The sequence below is a fragment of the Cetorhinus maximus genome, chromosome 15 (genome assembly GCF_964194155.1).
Source record: "Cetorhinus maximus chromosome 15, sCetMax3.hap1.1, whole genome shotgun sequence".
NCBI classification, from domain to species: Eukaryota; Metazoa; Chordata; class Chondrichthyes; order Lamniformes; family Cetorhinidae; genus Cetorhinus; species Cetorhinus maximus.
This window is the reverse complement of record NC_135893.1, coordinates 94,892,623-94,901,655: the sequence shown is the minus strand read 5'-3', so window position 1 is coordinate 94,901,655 and position 9,033 is coordinate 94,892,623. Positions and strand designations below refer to the sequence as shown.

At 43.3% G+C, this 9,033-nt stretch overlaps 1 protein-coding gene across 3 annotated transcripts in view; it reads left to right on the top strand.

Annotated features, from left to right (window-relative positions):
• The window catches only part of ccdc78 (coiled-coil domain containing 78), a 128,790-nt gene that overhangs the window by 34,013 nt on the left and 85,744 nt on the right, over positions 1 to 9,033 (top strand). The gene's annotated exons all lie outside the window — the stretch shown is intronic.

The following is a 9,033-nucleotide window of genomic DNA, read 5'->3' as shown; positions in this document are numbered from 1 at the left end:
CTGTGGATTGGGACTGTGTGGACAGGTAAGTTTAAAAGCACTTGCCAATGCCACTCATATCTCCCATGCCCCCTCATATTCCCCATGACCCCTCCATATCTCCATGCCCCCTCATATCTCCATGCCCCCTCATATAACTTGTCCCCTAGTGTCCCATTCATTTATACCTGTGTCCCTTTCATGTTTCCTGCATCCTCCTTACCCAATCTCCCCGTATCCACTAAATACAGGACCAATGAGCCATTGGCAAGTCTTTGAAATGCTACTGAAACTGACACAATAAGCAAAGAGGCTTTCAATATCTCTTTTGAAAAACAATGCTCATCTTACAACCTCATAAAAGTGTCAATCAACGATAGTCATTCATAGTACCAATGACAAAGCCTTTAATCCACTTCACATCTCTTAATCTTGTCCAAATAAACAAATAGGCATTGAAAAACCACATCAAAGAAAGAATAACTTATTATCGGGCAATAAATATGTCAATCAAACAATGCTAGCACCCCCATTCAAGCTGTGTAAAGAGACTCCTGCTGAGCTGAGTCCATTAGTCATCCTTGGAGGTCAGACAACCATTCATATTGATGCCATCTGGCAACTGTATCCAAAGAAGCAGTTTGAACAGATGGCTAGGTGGAAGAGCATTGTGGATATGAGGGGGCATGCAGGGAACATGGGGATTTGAGTCTTGAAGGGGGCATGGCGGGTGGGTGGGGGAGTGAGGGGGATGAGAATTGAGGGCTTAGAAGGCCTAACAACCCTGAATTGAACTGGGCCAAGGTGCCAGTAAACAGAGGCAGGCCTTCTAACCAACCCACCTTGACACCCGCATGCCTCTGTCACTGCCTCGGGCTTGCCTAGGGAGGCGTCATACCCAAACCTTGCCCGTCGATGTCTATCGGAGCCAAAAATATGGTGGGAATGGGAGGACATGACAGGGTTGGGATTGTGAAGCCAGGAAATGGCGCGATTTGCGGTTCAAGACACTGAGGAGAAGGTCGAGCCCCTTGATTCCAGTATTGCTCTGTAAGTTGGCATTCACCTGTTGTTTATATGTGGTACTCATGAATTGACTCTGTGTGTATCTGTTTTTTGAACTCTGTGCAGGAACGTCTTAGTAGCAAAGAAAGAGGCTGACGGTAATTATTTTAATGGAACACATGCATACTCCTGCCGGATATGAGCGAGGAGATTTGTAAAATGGGAACACTTTTGTAAAACTAAACTCTCAAACTGTACAGTAGTTAGTAAAAAAAATTTATGGAGTGACTTTTTGTTGTGATATTTGTACTGTTAAAGACTTATTATACATTCCTTTATGAAGAATACTGAGAAACAGCAATTGAAATATTATTATTCTACAAAATGACGATGGAAAGATATGCAAAAAGGATAATATTACCTGAGGGAGGTGGTGGTCCAAGGACATAAGCAAATTGTTGTTGACCCTGTTGTACAACCGGAGCAGATCTAAAATAATTATTTCTTCTTGCTGGCATATAGCTAATTGTTTCATAGACATATACCACAGGACTGTAAACTGATGGACTTCTAAATGCTGGAAGAAAATTTTAAAATTGATGGCTAAGTGTCGCATGTTATAAAACTCCCTGTAATACAACTTGTGATCAATCCTTATTGCCCTGTAAGAGTCATGTTTTTTCTTCATAAAGCAGCAATTTCTAGCTCACTGGAGCATTTAAGGTAAAATATCAATGCTAATTATACACTGGCACTATTGGATACTCTAATTATATATGTAACAGAACCTTTTAAAAAGAAGCTGTGTTTTCTACAACAGAATGTCAGTAAAGATTGGATCTCAGGTGGTGTTCCTCTTCACCTTGTTCTCTTTCTCGGGTAGCAATACATGAGGCAACCCTTTTTTTTTTCCCATCCAGCAGATCCTGTTCTTTTTTCATGTGGGCAAGTTGCCTGACTTGCAACTCCCTAGAAGAGGGGGCAGCTAGATGTGAGGGGGAAGGGAGTTAACCAACGGTCTACTCCAGTTAGACACAAACTGGATGTCAACCCACTATTCAGAGGCTCAGACCTCCTGCTCACCTGGGCATATCAGAAGTTGGTGGAACATCACTGAATGCCAGTTTGAAACTGAGACATTGGCAGCTTTCCATTCAGTCACATTTGTTACGAATGCAGGACTTTATAAGACGGTTATGTTTTAAAATGTCTCTTCTAACTTAAGGTAAAACAGAGTGTTCTGAACGGGGGATGGCGTGATCATAATATTTCTGCCCAGAGACAGGCCCATGTGATCTGTAACTGAAACTTTTAGAAAATCGGGTGTCCATTTTTACACCTTGACACAAAAGAGGGGCAGCAGGTTTTTCTGGATGCAGCGACACATAGACTCAGAGAGGGAACGGAAACAGCTGCTGCTGTGAGAAGCTGAGGAAAAGGCTGCTTTTTGTGTTAGCCACCAAGCTCTTTTTGAAGAGATGGGACTTGTGGTGTTTTAAGGTACGAGGGGTTGCTGGAGTGGGTCTTGTTGCTGGAAGTTGGTTTGGGGATACTTAGAAAACTGAGGAGTATGTCTTTCGAAGGACATTGGAAGACCCACCATGGTGTGGCAGGGAGAAGGGAGCCTGCTGAAAAACTGGGAGGAGTTTGGAACTTAATCTTCAAGGCTACATGTGCTGTCATAGCAATGGCAGAGGTGATAAGAGTAGGAGAGGTTCCTGGTCAGCCATGTGATGGAAAGAAATTAGAGCCTTTGCCATCATTATCCATAGCTCTAGGCTACAACATGCATGTAAAAGTACATGTTGCCACAGCAACTCAGCCTGTTTTGGGTTGGGGGGAATGGGGTTTGATTCCTGTTCTGGCTGGGGTAGATTCAGGACCTGCCTCTTTGCCCTACCCATGGTGGAGGTTGTGGCACTGTAGGTCGGAACTGCCTTTGGGCAGAGAACAGAAGGAGATGTAGCCTGGGATGATTAGAAGTGTATTTTATCCCCTTCTTTTCCTTTTCACCAAATGTGCTGTCAATTTACTAACATTTAAAACCCCAGTGGCAAGAACTTCTTTGTAGCAATGGAACTGGAATCAGAATATCAAAAGTGTTAACGGAGGAGGATATAGTTAAAGCTAAAGGACCGAACACAAGGATAGTTACTCTTACGTTTATTTATTAGGCTATAGTTCCCCTCATAGGTCCTTTCCGCTGTTGCAGATTTCCACCGCTCCCTGACCCCATATTATTTTTAAACTTATTAAAAGCTTTGACGTTATCTGTGCAAGGGCTAGGGCATGTGATGTGAAGCTGCTGTGTGAGGCTGGGAGTAACTATGGAAAAGGTACAATGTGTAAAGAAGCACAGGTAACACAGAACATGAACAGTGCAGCTTTTATCAGCAATGTCAAAATTGCAACCCAACAAAAGAGGTGATCAACCACCAAATAATCTTGAGATATGTATAGTTCTGTGAACTTGTAGCCATGCTCAGACTAAGCACATTCTATGCAATACCCTTTCAAGGGTTCTTATTAACTTCCCCATTGCCTACCATGAGTGGCTACTTCTATCATTGCCTGTCCAAAGACAATTGCTCCTCCAGAATGGAAAGCCAATTTGAAAGTTGCCGATCCTTCCCAGCCACCTGGTTCAGAAAGACAAGAGTTGTGACAAATGCAAGTGGTTTGTCATGTACACAGTCCTTTCAAGTAAGTAAATCTCTGGTGGATGCTCCCAATGATAATGTTTTCAGACCTTGGTGCCTTGCCGAATCGGTTTGCGTTTAAAACAAGAATCGGGTAGTTAACTAACAATGGCCAGGATTTTTTGCCAATTAACGGCCAGCCAGTGTGAAACGCGTGCTGCAGCGCACAGGACTGCCGAGGTGGTGGGGGCGGGCGGGAGGAGAGCGAGCGCGGGAGTTCATGCATGTGCGTGAGTGCGCGCAATGAAAGCTCCCTGAGGCACAGAGCTGCCTCAGGGACCTGAAGATTTAAAAAAAATAAAAAATAAAAAACTTTGCTGTGTTCCCCATGAGCAGGGACATGTAATAAATGAAATTTAAAAATTTTTATTCAATTTTTAATTGCTCTTGGCAACCTCATCCCGCCCATGGATGAGGTTTCCTAAAAAAACCTGAAGGCCGCTTGGCCTTATGGCCTGCCCGCCAACCGTAAGGTTGGATGGGCAGTGAAAAATTTCATTCGAATATAACTCCGATGGCCTTAGTAGGCCTGTTAATTGTTGGCAGGTGTGCTGCTGACTCCCACACGCGCCCACCAACCAAAATATCGCCTAAGTGTGCAATGATGTTGGGGACGCTTGCCCACGGTCATCGTGCGTCTTTTTGCACTCGAGCGGGTTGGGTGTGCGTCCACCTGCTCAGCACAAATTTCTGCCCAATAAGTTTTCAAATAGCTGTCTCTTGGACGTTCTGGAAGTTCAGCAGCCTGTGCTTTACAATAGTCCTGGGATAACCCATGGCCCATGAATAACCTCTATTCTGTGCAAGCCACTTACATATTACTTGTACTTCGTACTGGTAAATATTTACATTTTTTTGCCTTGGGTAGTCCGACAAAATATAATTTTGTTTTTTGTTGGAGCTTTATAAATGTAAGAAATAGTCTTTAATTAAATTAATCGACATATGATGATGGGCAAGAACACCACCAAGGTTCAAAAACATGAAAGAGGAGACAACAACAACAACACCTTATCTTCATATAGCACCTTTTCTGCAATAGGGATCATTATAAAATAAAGCATGATGCCGAGCCACATGAGATGTTAGATCAGATGACAAAGAGGGAGGTTTAAGTCATCTCATAAAGGAGGAAAGCAAAGTGGAGCGGTGTATAAAGGGAATTCCAGAGGGAATGGCCTATAGGCAACTGAAGGCGCGGCCATGAAGGTTGTCAACAGACTGGTTTAGTTTCAGACTGACACCAGGGTGAGGAAGGAGTCATTAGCTAGAGAATAGAGTATGGGGGCCAAAAACAATGGGTGGAATCATATGGCTCTGTTGGCAGCAGATGTGAGCGGGCAATTTGGCGAGAAGGTCAAAGATCGGTTTTACGCCATCGTGAAACCAGTTTGTGATCGTCCACTCCACCCATCAATGGCAGGCTGTGTTTCCCGCCATCGCACATCGGAAATCTAATTTCAATACTTTAACATCTCATTATAAGCCCTGCTCACTGGAGTCATCCCCCCCTCTACGCTGGATCATCTGTTTCACGACTGTATATAAACAACGTGCGCCTGGCGACCTGCACAGCATCACTTTTAGTGGGGGCTCACAGACAGGTCTCTACCTAAGAGACCAGCCGTAAGGCAGGGGTGGCTTTTCAATGGCTGCAGGGCGAGGGCTTGCTTGGGGAAGGGGGAGAAGTGTCCTCAGGCAAGCGATGAGGCTGCAGGATGAGGGCTGTACTGAGGAAGGGTATGCGTGAGGGCACGTGTTGAGCTGTGCAAGTGGCATCAAGGTAGTGAGGAGAAAGTCTCCAGAGGAGATGAGGCCAGATGGAGATGTGAGGGTGTGTGTGAGAGAGTGAGTGGTGATGTTCTGAACTGGCAGTGAGGGAGATGCCAATGAATGTGTGATGGCCTTGTGAGTGTATTGGAGTTCTTTGAGGAAGTAACATGTGCTGTGGATAAAGGGGTGGATGTTCTGTACTTGGATTTACAGAAGGAATTTGATAAAGTGCCACATTGAAGGTTATTGTGGAAAATAAAAGCTCATGGTATAGGGGGTAACATATTGGCATGGATAGAAGATTGGCTGGCCAACAGGAAGCAGAGAGTAGGCATAAATAGGTTTTTTTCAGGTTGGCAAGACGTAATGAGTGGCATGCCACAGGGATCAGTGCTGAGACCTCAACTGTTTACAATTGATATAAATGACTTGGATGAAGGGATGGATGGGGTGGTTGCCAAATTTGCTGATGACACAAAGGTAGGTAGGAAAGTAAGTTGTGAAGAGGACATAACGAAGTCACAAACAGATATAGGTAGTTTAAGTGAGTGGGATAAGATCTGGCAAATGGAGTTTAATGTGGGAAAATGTGAAATTGCCCATTTTGGCAGGAAGAATAAAAAAAAAGCTTATTATCTAAATGGGGAGAGATTGCAGAGCTCTGAGATGCAGAGGGATCTGGGTGTCCTAGTGCCTGAATCACAAAAGGTTAGTATGCAGGTACAGCAAATAATTAGGAAAGCTAATAGAATGTTATCATTTATTGTGAGGGGAATTGAATTCAAAAGTAGGGAGGTTATGCTTCAGTTGTATTGGGCATTGGTGAGACTACATTTGGAGTACCGTGTACAGTATTAGTCACCTTATTTATGGAAGGATGTAAATGCGTCGGAAGCAGTTCAGAGAAGGTTTACCAGACTAATACCTGGGCTGGGTGGATTGTCGTATGAGGAAAGGTTGGACACTCTAGGCTTGTATCCGCTGGAGTTTAGAAGAGTAGAGGTGATTTGGTTGAAACATATAAGATCCTGAGGGGTCTTGACAGGGTGGATGTGGAGAGGATGTTTCGTCTTGTGGGAGAATGTAGAACTAGGGGTCACTGTTTAAAAATAAGGGGTTGCCCATTTAAAACAGAAATGAGGCGAAATTTTTTAACTTCTGAGTCTTTGGTACTCTGTGCCTCAAAAGATGGTGGAAGCAGAGCCTTTGAATATTTTTAAGGCAGATGGGGATAGACTCTTGGTAAGCAAGGGGGTGATATCGGCGGATGCAGATTTCAGGTTACTATTGGATCAACCATGACCTTATTAAATGACGGAGCAGGCTCGAGGGGCTGAATGGCCTACTCTGTTCGTATGACTCTTCTTTAGAGCTCTATAGACGATTCATATGGACTTGAAACATTAACTCTATTTCTCTCTTCACAGATGCTGCCAGATCTGCTGAGTTTTTGCAGCATTTTTTGCTTTTGTTTTTTGCTCATGTCTGCTAAAATTGTGGGTGATTCCAGGATAATCCTGGAATGAAAAGAAACCCCCAGCTTCTTTTCTCTACTGCAGACCGTTTTCTTAAACCCCTCTCCCCTGTCTCCTCCAACTTTAACTCTAAAAATGCACAAGGAGCTCATGATCTTCTTTGTCACTAAGATCGAGACAATCCGATCAGCTGCTTCTGCTGCATTCTGCTCTCTCACTAGCTCACTGGGCTGTTTCCTCTAAAGCACCCCCTTGCCCTAGCCCTGAAATTGCATCTTTCTCTAATTTCTATCTGGTCTCCCCTCATGCTCTCTCTGAGCTCATCCTTTCTATGAGATGCACCTCCTGCTCCCTCCATGCTATCCCCACTAAACTGCTGACCACCCAATTTCCCCTCCTGGTCCCCATGTTAGCCGATATTTTTATGGTTCTCAGTCTGCAGGTGCTGTCCCTCTCTCCTTTAAATCTGCCATCATCACCCCTCTCCTCAAGAAAACCGACCCTTGACTGTACCTTGCAAACTACCGCCCCATCTCTAACCTCTCATTCCTCTCCGAAGTTCTTGAACATGTTCTCCCAAATCCATGCCCATCCTTCTTGGGACTCTGTGTTTGAATCCCTCTGATCAGGTTTCCATCCCTGCCACAATACAGAAATGTCTCTTATCAAATTCGCAAATAACATCCCATGTGACAAGCTAAAGCAAGAGGGAGGATTTTAAAGTTTGAAGATCGTAAAGGAAGAAGGAAAGTCTGACAAAGCTAAGGAATCGCATCAGGACATTACAGAAGGTGACTGTAAAAATTCTGGATGTCAGTAGGGTGAGGGTGAAGGAGGTGGAAGAGCAGATAGTGTGGCACATTTACAGCTTAGGACCAACAAGGGGGTAGGAACCACTGACCACAGCATCAGTGACAAGATGGGAGACAAATAAAGCTATGATGGGGAGAGTGAGAGAAGTTGGAGGTTGAAGATGAGTAAGGGAACATTTTGGCAAGTATTCTTCTTGTATCCCGCCCAGGAGTAAGAGGCAGGTGCTCCCAAGAGCCTCCCCAAGTTTGGGAGCACCATTAAAGTCTTGGAAAAAAACATGGGCTTCAGAGAGCGTTAAAAGAAATGCTGGGCACAAAAGAAGAAATCAAGATTTTCTAAGGAAGACTGAAACATTATTTTTCTGGAGGAGTGCAAATAAGTTTATTCTCACAATGGAAATAAGGATTCACAGCATTTACAAGACAGTAACTTAAAATAAATTTAATTTTTAAAAAATGATATATTACAGGGCCTTTTACAAGAGACATATATGAGGCATTGGATAAGAATTGATCAGTGCAGTATTATAAAATGCAGACATACAAAAAATGTGACTCAGGGCTTAATAAAATGGGGAAGTTTTACAAATACTTCTGACTTTGCCTACCTTTTGAACCTAGATTTAACTTGGTTCTACTCCTGCCAGGCCAATATACTACAAAGAACTGATGTGGAAGTTAGGGAACTTAAACTTATGCTAAAGTTCCTTTTCATCTGGCGATAAACCGCCCCCCCCACCCCTCAAATGTCAATCAAACAAAATTTCACAAAAACCCTGAATCACTAAGAATGATTGATTTGCACATTGAACTTTAAAAAAAAAAGCCCCTTATTTTTCGTGTAGGACGATTGCTTTGTCTCTTACCTTCAGGCTGAGCATGAATTTTACCCTTGATGCAATTGGCAACCAAGATGCTCTGTTCAATGGAACACCCTTCTATGAAATTAAACGGCATCGAGAAAGATTTCATTGGTTTGGACTGATCCTTTGGTATGAATATCACCTGATGAATAAGCAACCATTTTGAGAGTCTACAACCTCAAATAATTTGTTTGAATTGCGTCAAGTAATTTGTTTAAAAATACCCACCCTCTGTTGTGTGAGGAAAACCTTTCCCTTCTTCTTGCCTTTAAAGGCTTCGGGGGTTGGCCTTATGTCTTGGAATGACAACTGGACATTGCTGAAACTCTGCAGCACTCTGATAATGATTAAGGCATTTGATCACATTAAAATGCTTTAAAATCTATGTTTAAACAGGTTCAATATTAAATGTTAAAAGATAAAAGTG